At 42.4% G+C, this 18,919-nt stretch overlaps 1 protein-coding gene across 1 annotated transcript in view; it reads left to right on the forward strand.

Moving 5' to 3' along the window:
* Positions 1-1,013: 1,013 nt before the first annotated feature.
* The window catches only part of BCHE (butyrylcholinesterase), a 52,250-nt gene continuing 34,344 nt past the window's right edge, over positions 1,014-18,919 (forward strand). The window contains exon 1 of the mRNA XM_051626612.1: positions 1,014-1,206. The gene's annotated coding sequence lies outside the window, so the exon portion shown is untranslated. The remainder of the gene's footprint in view (positions 1,207-18,919) is intronic.

An 18,919-nucleotide genomic window follows, 5' to 3' on the forward strand; every position in this document is an offset into this window, starting at 1 on the left:
CTCTGGGCACCACACTTTCTGGTGTTACCAGTTAATCATCAGCATTAGCCTAATGAACCACACATGGTGTGGGTGTGGCTGTGCTGACTTCTCCAGCCAACAGCCATTTGTGGTTAACCATTGAAAGCAGAGGGGCTTCAGTTTCCTTCTGCAGCTTAGGACATGGCCACTTTTGGACCTTTTAAGTTGGGAGTGCTCACGTGAGTAGCTGGAGTAAGTCCAATGTCATCTCTAGTCTCACTCCCTTGTGTTGTTTTAGATGGTCAAAACTCAGGACATAAATGGGTCAGACTTAAGAGCTGATAATTCAGGTGTCAAATATGTGCAGGACTAAGAATATGCTCAAATGACAATGTAAGAGTGACAACACTGCAGATTCATTGAGAACTGAACAGTGGAGTCTCTTGAACTTGACTCATTTTTCAGACTCTTTCTGGAGTAAAAGATGAGATTTTTTTTTGTTCAACTAAAACACTCACAGAAAATACTACTTAAAAAAAGAAAAATTAAACCAACTGTTTTCCTTTTCATCAGAAAACTGGAATTTGAAAAAAAAAAAAGTAGGTTGATGCCAGAGAAGCTGACCAGAACACAGGGCACTTTCTCAGTTTCAGTCACTGAATTGACATCCCACACTCATACAGCTTAGTGACAACAGAGCTGAAAATTGAATAAATGAGTTGGATGGTTACCCCAGTGTTGCACTAGATTTTAATATTTTTTTTTCTTTCTAACACAAGCCATGTGGACTCCACGCGTTCCACTCAAATGACAAACCAACTCTGTGAATTCAAACTGCAAAAAGTTAAAGAAAAAAATAAATAAATCTACGTGTACTTGTTTTGGCTCTTGGGGAGAATTTCAAAGCAAACAAAAAAACTCCAGCCCTATCAGCAATCCACTCTAACAGGCAAAGGTCTCAGCAAAGTGGGAAATGCGCAGATGTGTAAACAAAGCAGGGCAGAAAGATTTCCCTTCGGTTGTTTGCCAAAGTGTCATTACTTCAGGATTTTATTTACATCTAAAAAGTGGTGTATGTCTGGAGTCACGTGGTGTTCCTGCCTCCTTCACCTGACGCTTCTCCGGCAGCAGACAGACCTGCAGTTGTGGACGTAAGCAGCTGGGTTATTTGGAAGTTGGTTCTTGGCCTGAGAAAGTTCTTTTATTCAAAGAAAGAAGGAGAGAGACTGGAAAACAGTTCTTGAGGTTAGTCTTTTCCGCTTCCTTTTAGGTAACAGTGCTGAAAGCAGGAGAGGTGGGAGCCCTGATTTGATCAGGGAGCTTTGAGTAAACAGACAAGTAGGTGCTATTCCCCCTCACCCCATTTCCATATTAATTGGTTACAAATGTCACAGCTCTGACAATTTAATGGGCAAATGGTGAGAGGAGCAGCAGCCTGACCCCTCAGCCCCATGGTGAGGGGCTCTGGGGGCTTTTCTGTCCCTTATTCCTGAGCTCTGGGCTGTCCCGGGCTGGTGCTGGTCCTGCAGGGATTGCTGCCGGCACCCGAGCTGCCCAGTGCGCAAACCCCCCCAGCCCAACGGGTGGCTCTGGAAAAACAAACAGGATTGCACCCAAAGCCTGGAAACCCCCACTAGCCTCATCTTGTCCTGTGCTCTGAGGACAGACCAAAGATGTTAAGCAGGAAATTGGAGGCCCTCCTCTGTGGGAACCTCAAAAAATAATTAACCAGTTGCTGACGGCTACAACCAGCTTGTTGCTGGTCCTTTCTATACTCTTTATTGTTGAAATGCAAACTGTGCTCTAGGAGGACGAACAGGCAGTGAAAGGTGTTGCGTTACTTCACTGTTATACTTTCCTGCTAAGTAATCTCACCTTGGACAACCCCAGGGAGGGTGTGTGGACATGGCTGTGTCACCCTGGGGGGACTACATTCCTTACAGGGCCATGGAAAGGCAAACCCAGGGAGATGGTTTGTACCATGTGGGATCACCCACATGACTGGTGCAGGGGCTAGCAGTGCTGCTGAGGAAAAGGCATTGCTGAATTCTGTCCTGGCCAAAGAAATAAAAGTCAGCCTTAAAATTTCACAGTACTGTTGGAGTGAGAATTAGCATTGGGTTGAGTAAACTGAAGAACATAAAATTATGCATCAGTGTGGAATGAAGCTGCAGGTACACTGATCTCTTTAAAGTGGACATGAAGGTGGAATTAAAATGTTTGAAATGTCGGTTGCTTGCGTCTCCTCGATCCTCCTGGTAATCTTCCAATCATTAAAAATCCAGCCACAATAAATGCACTTAAAACTACTGTGCAGTTTGCAGCCATTTCTCTCTGGCTGCTCAGGCTGTCAGATGTCTGTTGTGCAAAGCAAGTTAAGAACAGAAGAAGCAGAGCAAACACTTCTGAGCTGATTTCCTGCTACTCCACAGCCACAGAACTGTTGGCAACAAGGCTGATACTTCAACTGTATTTTCCTTCATGCTGCAGTCGTGCCATGAGAGCAGCCAAACTCAGACACCAAAGCTGATCGTCGCTTGCTGGTGTCTTTCCAAAGGGCTGTTCCCTTCCCCTCAGCAGGCTGTGCGGGGCTGGGGTAGCTCCTCCTGCTCCAGGAGGCTGTTTGCAGCTAATCCTTGGGCAGAGCTCATCAAGGCACTGCTGATATCCCAGAGCTTTTGCAGGTACAAATTACAGTTCTTACTGCAATGAACCTGGCAGCTCGCTGCTTGAAGCCAAGCACTGAGAAGAGGCTGCTCCTTCTCCTTCAGCTCCCTCATGACACACCAGCTGTGCTCAGCTTCTTCCCTTCTCCCCTCCCTTTTCCCTCCCAGCTGACCCCAAGGCCACCTGCAGCAAGAGGAGAGGGGCTGTGGCCCTGCTGGGGTTAATCATTAGCTGGTACAGCAGGGAGGTCAGTGCTGTAGGTGTCACAGCTGATGAACATGTGTGCTCCTGCAGTGGTGCTTAGTTACATCTTGGCATTCTTCCTTCTGGCATTAATCTCATTTTATTTGTTTTCTTCTGGCCAGTCAGTGTTTGTGCTCAGGAATCGAGGTCCTGGAGGAGTCAGACCGGTCTGTCCCACATAACATCCTCATTAGGAAACTGAGGGAGTGTGGGCTAGATGAGTGGACAGTGAGGTGGATGGAGAGCTGGCTGTGTGGCAGAGCTCAGAGGGTGGTGATGAATGGAGCAGGGTTAAGTAGGAGGCCAGTAACCACTGGTGTCCCCCAGGGGTCGATACTTGGTCTGGTCTTGTTCAACATACTCATCGATGACCTGGACAAAGGGACAGAGTTTATCCCCAGCCAGTTCACTGATGATGTCAAACTGGGAGGGGTGGTGACACTCCAGAGGGCTGTGCCACCAGCCAGTGTGACCTGGACAGGCTGGACAGCCAGGCAGAAAGGACCCTAATGAGGTTCAACAAGGGCAAGTAGGGTCCTGCACCTGGGAGGAAGAACCCCATGCACCAATACAGGTTAGGGGTGGATCTGCTGGGAAGTAGTTCTGAGGAGAAGGATCTGGGAGTCCTGGTAGATACCAAATTATTCATGAGCCAGCAATGTGTCCTTGTGGCCAAGAGGGCCACTGGAATCCTGAGGTGCATAAGGAAGAGTGTGGCCAGTATGTCAAGGGAGGTAGAATTTGAGAGCTCTGGTTGATCTGAGAGGGTTTCACTGGAAATAGTTGAACAGAAAGGAGAAGTCTAAGGTATCACTGTGCTGTCCAATATGGCCTCATATATTTCTGACCCCTCCACATCAAGAACAACGTTTTCAATGGGACAGTGGGAACAAGGTTTACTTGAGGGGAAAGTAAATTCTGTCCTATTCCCAAAAGCCCAATGGACTGAAACAGGTTGGCTTAGCTTAGAAGAATGAATAAGCTGATGCTGATGTTCCCTTCTTAGAAATGTAAGCACCAAGGAATACCCAAGAGGGGAAAACCTAAAAGGAAATTGTAACATTTATAAGAAAACTAGTTTTTTATTCATTTATTTTGGAAACGGGAAAAATATTTCTAATCACAAATGGCTGAGACTGTTAAGTGCTCTCCCATTAGGAGTGAAGTGGGCAAGGAATGACGAGATGATGCTGATTCAAGCGCTGAGTGAAATAATTTATAATTATTTCTTGTAACAGTAGAGGTCTGGACATGATTAGCAGGAAATATTAAGATAATTTCACTGTGAAAAAAAAGATTTTCATTAAACAACATGTTCAGAAGGAAAAGAAGTTGGCAGAAGCTGTCAGTCTGCCCCAGCAAACAGATGTTTTTTGTATTATTATGGTTAATAGGCCCTCTAGCTTAATTAAACTGTGTTCTTACCAGCTAAGGAACACTGAGGAATCTAAGGAAACAGATGCCACATTTCCAACAAAATAAACCAGCATCCTCAGCCTTACCTTAATCCATGTGTTTGAGAACAAGAGAAAGGAAAAGGAGATACTGAAAAATACATCTTTTTAAAAGAGTGTGAACAGAATTTAAAATATTTTTTTAGATTTCCTTAGCAATGCCAATAGAGATCAGGGACACATTCCAAATTCCTTTCCAGATGAAAATCACCTGTTGATTTCCACCATTTCCTTTACAGGGCCCACCAAGGCTTCCTAGCTGCTCATCTGGCACTGTGAATAGAAGGGGAACACTTGGCATGTTGTTCACACCACCTGAAATGAAATACAATTATTGACTTCAGTTGTACATGATTCTCCAAAGGGCAAATGTACTGTGTGAGCTGGGAAGGCTTCCAGACACAGGCTTAGAAAAATGAGATGTTTCAGGTGGCCTACACTAGGCAGCTTTATCCCTCATGCAAATGAAAAGATTGCAATAGTCACACGTATCAGTATGTGTTGGCATCAGGCAACTGATCTTCTGAGATCATTTCTTCATCAACTGACAATGGAAATGTGATGTTCAGGTTTGTTTTCTGCCAGATCCTCTTGCCGTGATGCCTAACTGTGAAACATATCATGAAAACAACTTTTTGGCTGAACTGGCTGTTCATGTTGTGAATCATGAGTATTCATTGTACTTTGCATTTTCATCTGGATATATTTGCACAGGATAATTGAGTCAGGTTTCTCCAATCAGTGTGACCATGGCAGCTTTTCAGCTGCTGAGACACTGCACAGTTGAAAGACTTTTGCTGGTCAAAAAGGAGCAGAACCATGTGTGAAACTGTGCTTTTACACTTTTCAAAGCCCTTGTTGCCAACAAGGCATTTCTGTTGTGCTTCTCTGGAATGTTTTCCATACTTTCTGTGATGTGCTTGAAACGGAATCCACAATCAAGAGGATGTGAATTAACAGCAAACTTTTAAATTGGCTTTTATCTTTTTGCTCCCAGTCGCCTGCAACACATTGACCATTTTTGGCTGCTTTTGAAGGATAAGCTTTTACTGAGTTATTGTTTAGATTTAGTTTGTTTTTTAAGACTTAAACAACCCTCTCTGAATCCATTAGTGTCTGTGTGGATAGATTAATTCATCTTCATCTTCATGAAACTTCCTCTACCATTTTTTTCAGTTGGCTCCATTTACTGGAGAATAAGTTGATTACCAGTTACTTCCATACTGAAGGTCTGCACACATCCATGGTATGACTTACACCTTTGAGACAGAGTTTGCTTGGGATACAAAGGATCTTTTTAATGTTGAATAGCATTCATTCAGACATAATAGCAGTGTTTTCCACAGCAGCAGCATGGTTCCTGCATTTTTTCAAAATACAAGGGAAAAGTAGGTTTTATCTGCCTTGCAGAGCTTCAGACTCACTGAATGGTTTAAAAGGGGAAAAAAAAAAAAAGGTCTTTGTTCTGATTTTTGGACAATCACAAGTAGCACAGATTCTTCCCTTGGGATGTCTGTACTGAAGAATAACCATGTGGAGATAAAGCTGCTTCTCTGTGTGCCCTGGTAGTCTTGTGGGTGCTATTAGAGGTTTGGGTGTGCAGACTCAGGAGCCTGATCTAATGGAAGAAAGCACAAGGGTTTAGTGGAACAGAGAAGTGCAGAATATCTGCTGAGTAAGCCAGTAGTTTCTGCATTATGCCAGGAATTTAAGTTACAAAAATCAGTCCCAGCAGCAGGTCTTGGGGCACTCCATATTAACCTCTCTGTATGTCAAGAATTAGATCTTTTTTTTCTTCTCCTTTGTTTTTTCTATCTTATGAACAGTTTTTAATCCATGGCTGAAATTTACCTTTTACCCTCTAGTTTCCAGATTTCCATAATAGGCTTTAGTGATGGACTGTGTCATAAGCTTTCTAATGCTACAACTGAAACATCTCCTTGGGTTTGCTTTTGTTCCCTGCTAACTTTTCTGCTGGTACTGAACACATCTGAGGAGCAGGATTTTTTAACCTTTCCAAGCAGAGGGGATTTTTCCCTGTTCCTTTTTTTTTTTTCTGAAAGCTCTGGAGCTTTATATCCACATTTATCACCCCACCTGGCGATTAAATGACCAAACACTGGACTTGCCACAGTAGCAGTTGCTTCTCAACAATCTAGACAGCAGGAAATATGAAAATATACAACATATAATTGCCTTCTTTCTGAAGGCTAAATATCTCAGCCACATATATGCACAAGAGCAGGAAGTAAGAGGGCTACTGGGATTTTCAGTAGCTAGAAATCTGATTGTGTTCTTTGGGAAACTGTTTTGGGAAAGACAGCAACTGTGCAGCTTGTCATCTGCATCCAGAGGGTGACCTTTTCCCCTCATCTTTTTAAGCAGAGCTAAAAACTGGGGGGGTTGAGTGCTTTGAGGGATGACAGAAGACAGTACATGTTGCACCAATATGGGAGGAAAGTACTTAGGCACTAAGGAAAATGTTGAAGGGTAGCTGAGGAACTATCCTGAATACTTAGAGGAGAATACACAGTCAAATGCTTAGTGATGTGCAAATTAAAATTAAATCATCTCCAACTGTAACTCCGGGCTATTTTTGTCTAGCTTAAAAGACTTGGGTTCCTGGTTTTGCTTTTATGGGGGTTTTGGTTATTTGGGAGGGGAAGTGTGGGAAAAATTTATATCATCTCCCTGTGATGATTAAGGTTTATATCTCAGCTTCTTATATAAGTTTGAGGAGTACAGAATTAACTGTCTTTCTATCGGGAAAGAAACAGCATAAATTCTTGTGGGTTGGTCTTGTCTCTTGTGTCACAAACTCCTAAAACTGCTCTTATCCAATTATCTAGTTTTATGAGGGAAAGTATCAGGTACCAGCCTTGAATCTTAGCCAAGCTTCCTTTATACTGTCCTGTGTCCCACTAGCAGGCGGGTTCAAATGCAAGTGAAAGGAACAGTTTTTCACAGGTCATGCACTTGTCCAGTGGAACTTGCCACCTGATATTCCAGATGCCAAATCTTTACAAGGCCCTAAAAAGTTCTTTTATTAATTCAAGGGAGAAAAACCTCTGGGTGGCAATAAAGTTCAAAAACATCACATCTTATTGAGTCAGGTTTTTTCTGGCTAGAGATTTTTGCATGTATCATTATGTGTTTAGCCTGCTCTTCTACTTCTGCAAACTTCCCTGGCATTTGGTGATTTACCTTTGGTCAGCCTCAGCATGGCCATTCTTACACATTCTTCCTATGTAAAATTTATGTTATTTAATGATTATGTTATTACTTCCCTGCAGCTAACATATCTCTTTGATCATACAGAGTGGGGAAGTAACTGTGAGTCACCCCACTGCCTGAGGTGTTCAGCCCTGTAGAAAACAAACCATCAGTTTAATGGTGATTTACTCAGAAACTGTGTAATGAAGATGCTGAAAGAATTAAATCTGTTAGAAATTAGCAAGAAGAAGAAATTGCTCGGGTATAAACTATCAAAAAGAGTACTCTGAAAGATATTCTGAAAAATTTATGGGTTGGTCCAGCATGCCCGAGGCACTCATAAGATTCAGAGGGTTAGTCCAGTGCAGGCAGCACTGAGGTTCCAGCTGCAAATGGACAGGGTGTCCAGCATCTTCACCCATCTCTGCATATTCAGGGAGTTTTGAGCCCTGTGCTCAGTTCACTCCTGATTTTTTGACACAGCACATCATTTTGAAAAGCTGAAACAACCTATGCTGGGTGGGGGAAATGCAGTAGTGAAAAGTAAGCTGCAGTGCTGAACATTAATGGATGGTTTGCTGGAAATTGCACTGAGTGTGACATCAATTTTCAGATCAGCTTTGCAGCGTTTGCATCCTCAGCCCATGCAGATGGATTTTTTATTTTTGTACCTGAATTTCACAGCCAGCAAACACTGCCAGTGGTTTACAAAGTGAGGCCAAGTCCTATGAAAAATACTGAGCTGTCTAATAAAAAGTAAAATTAGTCTGAAGGACTTGTTTTCTTTCTGGCTTTCCAGGATCTTAGCGTCTTCCCAGATGAATAGCAGCCGTCAGATGAGCAGAGTAGCAGAGCTCTCTGGTGATGCATATTGCTTTAGGGCAACAGCACAACCTGGTGGCTTCTGGTTATTCTAAATGCATCAGATCAGGTCTCTGCACAAGAAAAGACAGGACTTTGCCTTCACCAGAAGCCAACTCATTCATTGCCTGTACAGAACTGAAGTTGTTTTTCATGAATTCGTTTCTAAGATATCACTTTACCTGACGTTTTCAGAATGGAAAATAGAGAGAGGGAAAAAAAAAGCTAGACTGCAAAAGCATATGCAAAAAGATAAACGAATAGGTCTCTTCCTTTCCAACATCTATGACTCTAAAACCTTGAGGCGCCATTGGGACGAGCTATTTCATGTGGTTTTGTGCTGTATATGTCTGAGTTTTTGTTCCAAGTTAATAGCTAGAGGCATATTACTAAAAAGAAAAGCTTGCAATATGCACTATGCAAAATTTGAAGGGAAAAAATAAAGGCTAAGGGAAAGTGTGTGCAGAATGAAAACCCAAGTTTGTCTTGCTTGCTTTTTCCATTATGGCAAAGCCAAGCAAAATGTATAATACATTTACACAGACTGAATATTCAAACACCAAAAATAATGTTTATTCTCTTTCTTCTGTGTCTACAGGGTATGTGACGTTGGTCAGAGTGTCTCTTCTGATGTAGCAGTGAAATGAAATGGGTGCCAAATATGCTCAGACAGAGTTTTCAAATAAAATTAATTACATTTTTTTTATTTTGCTTGATTCTGAAGAGCAGGCTGTGTTATTACCAGCAGTGCAGCAGGCTTTGGCATGGTTGTTGAAAAACAGTCTTGCTAGCTGCAGATTAGGTCCATTTACTGCATATAAGGAGTAGGACAAAGGCCACTAGCTGTGACTAGAAAGATGGTGCCAGTCCCATGCTGGGGCTGGAACTGAGACTGCAAACCTGTTTCACCTTCAGGCTGTGTCCAAAACACAGGTTCCTCAGTCCTGCTTAACTGGAGAGAAAGAACCTTTGATTTCAGCCTATGTGGGTTTGGGCCTGAGGGAAAAGGTAGAAGAGATGTTTACCAAGGCACTGAAAGACTGAAGTGCTTTGACCCAAAAAGTAGCATTATTTTTATGCAGTGAGAATTCCCATTGAACTGTCACCACAAGTAAATGTGAAGGTTTCTCATTGCTACATCTTGGTACTTTGGTCCTGTTCATGGCTGAAGTATGACTTACAATCTTGGTCCAAGAAAGTGCTTTAGTCCATCACTTGTTTCATTTATTGTATTGTGATTGAATATAGATGAAATGCAAAGTGTGCTGAAATTTATGAAAGTACTTGTTATTCTACTTTTGTTTATATAGAGGAAAGAAGTCGTTACATAAACAGGACAAAACACTCCAAAGACCAGTGAAAGTATTTTTTAGAAACTGTACAAAGAGCTTTAGAAAAAGGTAGAATGGGGAGAAAAGACAGACAAGAAATAATCGTTTCTTCTCCTTGAGTGCTGCATCAGAGGATGAAATGATCAAAGATCAAATCTTCTTGTTCACAACCTTTTCCCATAGTCCAATGGAGCACGGGGTGCAGTTCCCACATCCCTGCATCCCACTGGAGCATATGCCAGAAGCATGTTCAGTTCTGGCACTGCTAGCCAAAACTATGAACAGAAAACTAATGCATCTGAGATGAAATGCCTCTGTGCCAGCTTCCCACACATCCCCTTTCACAGTGGAGAAACTCCAGAAGATTTTTCAGCTTGCTAAAAATTATTGGTGAGAGCAGGGATGTCAGGTCTACCCGCTTAATGTTTCATTTTATAACCTGCTACAACTCATCAGTTCAGGCACTGCTTTTTGCTTTGCCCACAAAGTACAAGACAGTGCTGATTAATGGATGGAGACCCTCAAACTAGCTGGGTTGAGCTGACACCTCTCCATCAGTCCCTACTGCCACAACTGCCTGGGGCAGCACAGGCAGTGACCACCAAGGATAGGATCAGTCCTCCCCTCTGCTTCCTCTCCTGCTGGCTGAAGTTATTCCTTATTTCCATATTAGCAAAGAGAGTTTGTCAGCAACAAATTAAAATACTGCCTGGGGACACCTGCCAATCAGAGAATAAGGATGTATCCAGTTTTCCTGCTTGAAGAAGAGAGAGCTCTCCTTTTTTCATGCTGCATGATGGGAACACAGAGAGGGTCTGTGTTGTTTGCACAGAGCCATTGGTGCCACCCAAGTGAACGCTGCCTCAGCATGCAGAGTCATTCAGAGGGTGGATCATCTTTCACTCAGAGGAGCAACACTTCTGTAGCACAAACCCAATGCGTTCTCACACCTGTCCACCAAACTGTGTTCTCACTGCTCCAAGTTTGCTCTTACGTTATTTAGGTCAGCTGAAATTTGGAAAGCAACAAAATAAACACCATATTTGGCTGATTTACATGGCTGTGATGATTGTGGAATGGTTTGCTTCCTAAATTGAAGCAATGCAAGCAGTCTGCCAGGAAAACAAGCCGCATTTGGTTTTTGTTATATTTTTGGAAAGCTGGTTGTAACAGTCAATCATTAACCCAAGAACAGGTGGACACCTGGAAAATGAAAACTCAGATCTCTTTTAACATACACTGGATCTGTGGATGCTCAGGCTTGGAATTTCATAATGTTCCTTTGAACTAAGTCTTTTTTTGAGTCTTTGCCCCATGGTTTTGCTACCTAGTGCTGCAGACGTGGGCAGCACATTTTGGCACCATACATCTTTAGAGCTGTTGGGGCCGGTGTATCCATATCCATGACCCACAGATTAAGGGCCACCCAATAGCATGTATGGTCAGGATATGGAGTATCACATTAAAAGCCATTAATAGCTCTATCCTGTGTGCTGGCATGATGTAACATAGCAGCTGTCCCATGGAGAAGCTCCTCAGGCATCCTGTCAGAGGCAGACATGCTAATAACTGCAGGAGGATCTGGCCTACTGCATCATGATGGCATCAGGGCCCTTCCTGCTGACAGCACCACAGCAATGCCAGACACGTTGTATAGTGTGCTTGAAATCCGGGCATTAACAGCTCCCCTTGTCCTGACATTCTCCTGTATGCCACACCACAAGATTTATAGGAAATGGGTTCATGTGAGGCAAGATAAGGCTCATTGCATGGGACTTTGAGGCGCCATGGGGACAAAAGGAGCTAGCAGGCAGATGTTTGAGCTCCAAACCTGAACAGCCTGTTCTTACTGCCTGCCCTCAGCCTACCTCTGATTTTTACTGCTTTGAGGTGCCAGCTCTTGCCAAAAGCTCCAAGCTTCATTGCTGGCTGAGCCCATCGCAGACAAACACTTCTCTGTTCTTCAGCAGTAGGTGGGTATTTGCTGTGTGCACTGACAGATGCAGTGCATCTGTCCCATCTTTCTCCTTCCACCAGATACCACTTATCTTAAATTGAAAGGCTTTTTTTCCACTAAGGCTGTCCACACATGATCTCCTTGCACACCCCACTACATGAAAGGTACCGATCATGACTGAAACTCCAGCCATGGACTGAAGACTCAGTACAACTTTCTGAGATAAAGGTTTGCCCTCTGTAAACTCTCCCTACAATACATTTAAAGAGGTTTTATTACAGATTTTTAGCCCAGTAAGGAGGCAGAGGGAACACTGGTTTCTAAACTGTCACAGATCCATAAATGAATGTTGGTTTTGGAGGTTTGCTGTGTCAAGTGCTGACTGTCTCCACTGGATTGGGCATTCACAGCAGCATCATTATCACCTCCAGCAAACATCTGGGGTTTTACTATGCTTGGAGAATCTCACACCCATTGTTCAGGTGAGATTGTTGTCTTTAGCAGACTGTATTTTCCCCCTTCAAGATCTTTGGGGGAGGAGGGAGGAGGGAATATATCTGTCTTTCAGTCACCTTATTGAATAAATATCCATCAAGGCACAGGAAGCATTTCTGTAGCCTCTGCTGCTGAATCTGGGTATGCAATAGAAATGGCTAAACTGGAAAAGCTCCACGTAATGCCCATATGCCCTGGGGCTCCCAGCTCACATTTTAGCTCAAGTGTAGCATACTAGATGGACAGTAAGATGCCAGTAGAACAGCCCTTTGATAGCTCATCCCACAGCTATTCCACTTCCAGAGTGCCAGAGATACCAAAGGAAGAGCTTGAAAACCCCTCCAAGTGCCCAGTGCAGGGGCTGTCCCCATGTTAACCCCACACTGCTCAGGGGTAAAAAGCTCTTAGTCTGCAGAGTAGACACTGAAGCCCACACACCAGAGCTTGGAGCTGCTTATATTTATCCTATTGACTCTTTTTGTTCATCCAAAATAAATGCTTTTTTTCTACTCACTCTGGCTCAGCCCTCAAGGCTGTTAGGTACAAACTGTGCATGCATGGTCCCATTTTCTGCTTGCCAACCAGATGGTCTTTGGGTTTGTTTGCTGAGATGAGCTGGACATGTCTGGGAACACATATCGGGGCAGGGAGGAACCCACGGACTCTCTCTGGCTGCAATAGCAGGTGGGGCAGCCTGGGGAGAGCAACACAAGAGCCAATGCTGAGGATCCCGTGGTGGACACACTGCAGGGCTGCTCATTTCTGGTGTTTTTTTTTTCCTTTTTCTTCCTCCCACCCCCAGTTTTGGAGAAGCTCTGGACTGATCCCATAGTCTGAATCCCCATTTCCCATGCATCAGGTGCTTAGCACAAACTAAATCCTTGCTGTCCAGGCACTCATCACTGGAACATCTGTCTCAGCATTAGCTTGAAATCATTTGCATGGTGAGACACTGGGATCCTGTAAGCCCAAAAGGGCAATGATTTGGGAAGCACAAAAAGAGCTGGATCTGTTCACTTACATTCCCTTGGGTCAAACATCTTGTTTCCTGTCTGTTCTGGTATAATTATCTCAGACACATTTGATACATTTTTACTCTTCACCCATCCTCTCTCGAAATAGCTTCCAGGTTTCTCTCTGAAGCACTCTGGTTCCTTTTCCTATTTCATGCACCAATACTTAATTCTTGTACAGACTTTTATTGATTGTTTTTCTTACTGTTACTTTATTTTGTTGTTTTATGACTGCTGTTAACATTTATTAGAAAAGCTCTTTTTTACACTTTGCACGTAAGAACATTGTTGCACTTTTGGCAACACAGAGAATAGCTGGCTAAAAAGTGGGGGAGTGGAATAAAAGAAGGAGGAGAGAAAAGGCATCATAGGAGAGTTAGCAAATTGCCCTTCACTTTTCACATGGTTAAATCCTAAGCACTGGTAAAAGCCCTTTCACTGGGGAGGACAGTTCATATTTGATGTAAGTACAAGTGCTGTTAATCAGAAAGGCAGCACCACAGGCACTTGCACTTCTTTGTGCAACATCCAAAATCTTCCATGTTTTCATCACCGGGTGATAGGATGTTTTTGCAGGAACATGAAAATTAAAATCACTCTAATGTTTTCACTGAGCAAGTCATGAAGCATTGAACTTTTTCCTCCAGCAGCACTGGGCAATAGGCTGGTGGCCTATTAAAGCTGTGCTGCTGCAGGATGGGCAAGGAAAGGCAAACCACAAAAATCTCACTTGCCTGCCTACCTGTGGGTTTTCTTCAAAGCAGAGTGATTCCCTGCTTTGAAAAAAATGAAGACATATGGTTTTGTGCCAAAATATTCCGCTTGTGCCTTCTGATCCCATTTCCAGATGAAACCTCATTACAACTTTTATTATGATTAATTATTGTGCACAAAAGATTCCCAGCTGTGGTGGTGGCTCCAATAAAAGGCCCTGGCAGCTCCAGGGCAGACTGCCCTACAGTGGTTTTACTTCTCTGTGGTATGTTTACCAGTTCAGGAGACCAGGAGTATTCAGAGAATCACAGAATTGTTTTGGTTGGAAAAGACCTTTAAGATCACCAAGTCCAACTGTTACACCAGCACTGCCAAGTCCTCCTCTAAACCATGTCCCTCAGCACCACATCTACACATCTTCCAACATCTCCAGGGATGGTGACTCCACCACTGCCCTGGGCAGTAACATAATTTGATTATTGTCTGTGGGGACTTTTAGAAAATGCAGCCTCTGAATCCCCAGGGTTGACTTCTGTTTACTCTGGAAAATGGATGGAAATTGTGCTTTTATTCAAGATTACCATGAAAAACATCTTCAGCTTTTATTAACACACGGAGAGAAAACCTACCACACTGCAGCTATAAAACTGTGGATTTAAAACAAACCAAGAGGGATGGTGTTATAAAGTTCTGTGTGTCTGAATGCAGTTCAGTCTTCTTTATGATCTTGGGCACTTCTTTAATTTCCCAGTATCCCTGGGTTTGAAAACTTAAATAGAAAGTCCTTCAGGTTGTGGAGTGTCTTTGTGCATTTGGACAGAACCTGCCTTGAGGCAAAAGTGAGAGATTGAGCAGGGAATCACAAAGTTCCTAAAAATGCCTCTTCTCCCCAGCCCAGGTCCATGGTGCCAATTTCTTTGCCACTAAACTGACTTTTTCCTTCCCTTATTGAACCTGCTGCAACCCCTGCCAAGGAAAAATACACTTAGAGATTGGTTTTAGGGTTAAAATATTCCTATGTGATAGGGGGAAGAGGACTGGGAAAAGTCAGTGTTGTTTCAGGCTTGTATGATCTCCTTGGTGCAAACAAAGGTGAGAGGGAGAAAGATAAATTTGTGGGGTGGGTTAATCCATCAGGAATCTGCAGAGGGCAGAATAATCACGAGCAGAACGTATGGTTAGTAAACTACTGAAGGTTACTGATGAAGAACTCTTCAAACTCTTTTATAAAATAATGTTTCCTAATAAGTATACAGGATTAATGATTTAAAGACACTGTTGGGATTCAAAATGCTCTCAGTATTTTGACTTGTATCCCTGAACTTCATATTGGGCATCATATTTGGAACATCACATAACCTTTAAGTTAATGTTATGTACTTCATATATAGATATATAGCAAGACCTGAGGGAGTCTACTGTACTTTATCACTAAGCCACCTGTCCTGACAGCTCTGCTTTTCAAGCAGATGGCAGTGTGATGAATTACCTGGGATCCACCAAGCATGGCATCCTCCTGAAAAATTTGCACAGATGTTTATAATGAGGTTTCCATGATTACACGAACGAAGGGGCCTGCTGTGAGGAAGTCACTCAGCTTGAGAAGTTGGCTACTCTGGTGGGACTACAACAGTGCTCAGCAATGCCTGAGCTTTTATAAGTGTAGTGGTCCCTGGGCATGACCCAGTGGCCAAGGTGGTAACTAAGTAAATACAAACTCTTTGAGGGTAATTTGTTTTTCCCCGAGTTATATTTCTTTCCTGAAGCACATAGACAAAGAGATTGAATCAGCTGTGAACTAAAGAAAATAAAGAAAGAATTAGCCTGGAGTCTTTCTCAGTGTTGCCCTGAAGCAGTCATGGCAAGGAAAAATAAAACATGTGACCTGATGTGGACCACCTGGATGCTGACTTGCTCCTGCTCAAGCAAAGCCATTGCAGCCTGGTGCCTTTGTTGCACGTGGGATGCAATAAGCTCTCCAGCCTCCTCTCCCATGTCCTTCAGACCCATGCAGATCAAAGACAGGGCACCAGTGGATCTGAAGTTTTATCTGATGACAAACACCTACTTATTTCCACTAAAATCCGTAGCTGTGACAGTCACAGCAGTGCTGTGACCTGTTTATTGGAGAGTGGACTGGGGCACACTGAACTTGTTTCAGCTGCAGCTTCCCACCCGCAGGTCCCAGCAGGTCCTGACATAAGGCTTAATTCTTTCATTCCTATTTTCAACATGCTGGATGGAATTGAAAGCTGAAAACTACAGTGGCCCAATCTCAACCCTTGAACATCTCTGTGGCCTTTTTCATTAGAGATGTGGGTGCAGAAAGTGAAAGATGGAGGATCAGAGCAGTGATGAGGCTGAAATAAAAAGTAAGAACTGGGAGAATTAGGAATAGGGAAGAGTTCCCACCTTCCAGATACAAGTTCTACTTAACAGATTCAAATGAATAACTAATTCTTAGTTATTCACAGATTTTGGGTGTGAGAGGACATATTATTGCTATGAGCTTCACTCTGCTGTCAGTAGGTGATTATCAGCAACCAAGCTTGGTTATTCAGGTACCTTTACAGAAGTTTAAGCAATTTGCTTTACTATCTAAACAAGTAACTAAACATCTGCTTTACTATCCACAGGAAATAAAAAGGAACAGAAATGGAAATAAGTTATATTTTCAATTAATTAATCTGTGAAAGCTAACTTATAATTTCATTAGCTTTATCATGATCACACAGGATTTCAGTTCTTTGGTGATGCTCCCAAGTTTGCCTGTTTTCTTACAAGCCAAGCAGCAGGCTATAATAATGTCATTGCAAGACATGTTGTGGATAGATGAATCATTTTTTTGTTTTATTAAATCTCATCCCTATATAAGACAAAATAGTACCATAATGAATTATGAGTAACTGAACATTCAAAAGAAATAACAATAGTAATAGTACCTTTATCTTTTAACCGGCTACATTTTCTCATTGGCTCTGATTTCTCCAAGAATTCTATATAAGTACAGATTGTATTTTTGTTAATAAAGAGGAAATTATACCAACCTATAATTAGAGTAATAAGGAGAAAGGTACAGCAGATCATAACTGAACCAATAAGAGGAGAATATAATCACGTTTAATGGCTTATGTGAGTGCCAGTGTCTTCTATATACTTAATAAATTGGTTTCCATTTTCATGGTGTATATCTAAGACACCTTTCCTAATATTATCAAATTACTCTTCAGACCTATGTTGGGAACTTCTGCTAGTCCTAGAAGCTCTCTGGAGTGAGGTTTCTTTGAAGAACTGAATCTCAGGGAAGTCTGACCACCAGATACAATCACCCTTAGAAACACTGAAGCTCTCTCCAGCCTTATGAGGGTGTCCCTGGGTTACACGGAGGGGTGTACAGAGGTGGAGTGAGCACTAAGTACCAAGCAGGAGCTTTGCAAAAGAAATACAGAAAGAGGAGACAGGTATAACCAGTCGAGGCCACTGTATTCAGGTATGAGAAGGTGCTCTGCAAGGAGGATACACTCAAAAGTAAAGGGCAATGATGTATTTCCTAATATGCACAGTAGAATAACAAGAATGCAAGTGCCAAAGCTGAGCATTTGGATTTCCTTGCTGCTGCTGAGCTCTTGTCTTCCTGTTTTTTCACCTGAAGATTTCACAGCTTGTGGCTTCGCTGTGTTTCCCCCCCTGAGTCCTTAAGCTGCTAACTGTCCCCATCTCAGCAATCTCCCCCCTGTCTGCAGCTTCACCTTCTGTCTCTTGTACAGCTTGGGTTTACTGATTTTCCTTACAGCTTTTTCTCACAACGTAGTGGTTTTCTCAGAGGTCTGAGCCAAGGTCACACAGATGCTCAGTGTGAAAATTCAGCTGGAGATCAGAAATGGCTAAACCTCCCCAGGGGAGCTCACCAAGGCTGGAGTTTAAACAAAACCTCCCCACCTTTTCATACAAATGACATTTCACAGAGTTAACTGTCACTTGCCTTTTGATTTTCCTCTCAGCAATTAAAAAATAGGAATGTTCCCTACGTTTACATACTATTAGCATGTAGGTGTTTCCTCACACGCACACACTTCCTGTGTGATACCCTTTATGTGAAGTGACATTTGCAAAGCTTTCCAGCCCAGTTATCCCTACAGGAGCTCAGGTGCTGTTTCTGAGGCTGTAGATGTGTTGGAAGGGCAGGATTGAATCTGGTGAACTGGAATCTACACGTGCAAGTAAACCTTGAAAGCTCAGAGGACACCTTGGGAAAGAAGCACCTGTTTTCCACTAGAAATACTCAAGATATATCTTTTTCCACAGTTTTATCTCCCACAGGTTTCTCATCTCTATTAGGTAAATCCTGAAGATGACCCAGAACGTGCATAATTTCAGATATTTATGAGTTTAAACATCTGCATGTGCTTAGGTAATATCCTGAAGGGCCGTTTAATAATGAACAAAATCATAACAAAAATGTTTGATATTTCTATAACACATATTGCTTACATTCTGTAAAGCCTCTTAGCCTACTAAATGTCAGACTTTCCTAGAGCTGGCCTTTTCTTTCATTTCTTAAGAGACTTAGACATCTCTTATATCAAAATTCCTATGCCCATGTGACACTTATTCTATAATGTACATGTTAAATAATGAAGAGACACTTTTATCTTTGGTGGAGATTTTTAAGAACCTTGCCTTAAATAAAAATTTACATTAACCTCAAAAAAACCCCAGCATTATAGAGGGGTAGATAGATGGATAGAGATATTTAGAAGTACTAGTATATTTACATATATATTTGTACTCCTATATGCACACATAAATATATATATATATATATATGCATGCGTAGTGTTTTATCTGCTGGTTTGTACCTCCTTTCCTTTCAAGCTCCCAAAGGAAAACTGAGAAAATGACCACTCTACACAGAATTACTGAAGGCATTAAGTGTCTTCAATCTCTCATTTTTGTACAGGTATTTTTAGTAAGCTAAGTAATAAGTAAGTGTTTCCTCTCCCAGCACAC

The sequence above is a fragment of the Apus apus genome, chromosome 8, assembly GCF_020740795.1.
Source record: "Apus apus isolate bApuApu2 chromosome 8, bApuApu2.pri.cur, whole genome shotgun sequence".
Taxonomy (NCBI): domain Eukaryota; kingdom Metazoa; phylum Chordata; class Aves; order Apodiformes; family Apodidae; genus Apus; species Apus apus.